Below are 2,526 nucleotides of genomic sequence, written 5' to 3' on the forward strand. Positions count from 1 at the left end.
AAAGTCAAGGTTTTTCCACAATACCTGACGACCATTTAATTTTTGGGCTTCAGTGGCGCAATGGTTAGCGCGTTCAGCTGCTATTCAAAAGACTAGTGTTTTGAACCCTCCCGGGAGCGGTGTTGTGACGTCTCAGATGTAACGTAAAATGTCAGAGTTTTTCCACAATACCTGACGAACATTTAATTTTTGGGTTTCCGTGGCGCAATGGTTAGCACGTTCAGCTGTTAATCGAAAGGTTGGTGGTTCGAGCCCACCCGGGAGAGGAATTGTGGGGTCTCAGATGTAGCGTAAAAAGTCATAACTTTTCAACAATACCTGACAACCATTTAATTTCTGAGCTTCCGTGGCTCAATGGTTAGCGCGTTCGGCTGTTAACGAATAGGTTGGTGGTTCGAGCCCATCCGGGAGAGGTGTTGTAGGGTCTCAGATGTGAAGTAAAAAGTCAAGGTTTTTCCACAATACCTGACGACCATTTAATTTTTGGGCTTCCGTGGCGCAATGGTTAGCGCATTCAGCTGCTATTCAAAAGACTGGTGGTTTGAGCCCTCCCGGGAGCGGTGTTGTGACGTCTCAGATGTAACGTAAAATGTCAGAGTTTTCCACAGTACCTGACGAAAATTTAATTTTTGGGCTTCCGTGGCGCAATGGTTAGCACGTTCAGCTATTAATCGAAAGGTTGTTGGTTCGAGCCCACCCGAGAGAGGTGTTGTGGGGTCTCAGATGTAGCGTAAAAAGTCATAACTTTTCCACAATACCTGACAACCATTTAATTTCTGAGCTTCCGTGGCTCAATGGTTAGCGCGTTCGGCTGTTAACGAATAGGTTGGTGGTTCGAGCCCATCCGGGAGAGGTGTTGTAGGGTCTCAGATGTGAAGTAAAAAGTCAAGGTTTTTCAACAATACCTGACGACCATTTAATTTTTGGGCTTCCGTGGCGCAATGGTTAGCGCATTCAGCTGCTATTCAAAAGACTGGTGGTTTGAGCCCTCCCGGGAGCGGTGTTGTGACGTCTCAGATGTAACGTAAAATGTCAGAGTTTTTCCACAATACCCGACGAAAAATTAATTTTTGGGCTTCCGTGGCGCAATGGTTAGCACGTTCAGCTATTAATCGAAAGGTTGGTGGTTCGAGCCCACCCGGGAGAGGTGTTGTGGGGTCTCAGATGTAGCGTAAAAAGTCATAACTTTTCCACAATACCTGACAACCATTTAATTTCTGAGCTTCCGTGGATCAATGGTTAGCGCGTTCGGCTGTTAACGAATAGGTTGGTGGTTCGAGCCCATCCGGGAGCGGTGTTGTGACGTCTCAGATGTGAAGTAAAAAGTCAAGGTTTTTCCACAATACCTGACGACCATTTAATTTTTGGGCTTCCGTGGCGCAATGGTTAGCGCGTTCTGTTGCTATTCAAAAGACTGGTGTTTTGAGCCCTCCCGGGAGCGGTGTTGTGACGTCTCAGATGTAACGTAAAATGTCTGAGTTTTTCCACAATACCTGACGAACATTTAATTTTTGGGCTTCCGTGGCGCAATAGATAGCACGTTCAGCTATTAATTGAAAGGTTGGTGGTTCGAGACCACCCGGGAGAGGTGTTGTGGGGTCTCAGATGTAGCGTAAAAAGTCATAACTTTTCCACAATACCTGACAACCATTTAATTTCTGAGCTTCCGTGGATCAATGGTTAGCGCGTTCGGCTGTTAACGAATAGGTTGGTGGTTCGAGCCCATCCGGGAGCGGTGTTGTAGGGTCTCAGATGTGAAGTAAAAAGTCAAGGTTTTTCCACAATACCTGACGACCATTTAATTTTTGGGCTTCCGTGGCGCAATGGTTAGCGCATTCAGCTGCTATTCAAAAGACTGGTGGTTTGAGCCCTCCCGGGAGCGGTGTTGTGACGTCTCAGATGTAACGTAAAATGTCAGAGTTTTTCCACAATACCCGACGAAAAATTAATTTTTGGGCTTCCGTGGCGCAATGGTTAGCACGTTCAGCTATTAATCGAAAGGTTGGTGGTTCGAGCCCACCCGGGAGAGGTGTTGTGGGGTCTCAGATGTAGCGTAAAAAGTCATAACTTTTCCACAATACCTGACAACCATTTAATTTCTGAGCTTCCGTGGCTCAATGGTTAGCGCGTTTGGCTGTTAACGAATAGGTTGGTGGTTCGAGCCCACCCTGGACAGGTGTTGTAGGGTCTCAGATGTGAAGTAAATAGTCAAGGTTTTTCCACAATACCTGGCGACCATTTAATTTTTGGGCTTCCGTGGAGCAATGGTTAGCGCGTTCAGCTGCTATTTAAAAGACTGGTGGTTTGAGCCCTCCCGGGAGCAGTGTTGTGACGTCTCAGATGTAACGTAAAAGGTCTGAGTTTTTCCACAATACCTGACGAACATTTAGTTTTTGGGCTTCCGTGGCGCAATGGTTAGCACGTTCAGCTGTTAATCGAAAGGTTGGTGGTTCGAGCCCACCCGGGAGAGGTGTTGTGGGGTCTCAGATGTAGCGTAAAAATTCGTAACTTTTCCACAATACCTCA

Source organism: Phalangium opilio, unplaced genomic scaffold (genome assembly GCF_054372755.1).
Source record: "Phalangium opilio isolate 3A_F unplaced genomic scaffold, DU_Popi_V2 ptg001421l_1, whole genome shotgun sequence".
Classification (NCBI taxonomy): Eukaryota; Metazoa; Arthropoda; class Arachnida; order Opiliones; family Phalangiidae; genus Phalangium; species Phalangium opilio.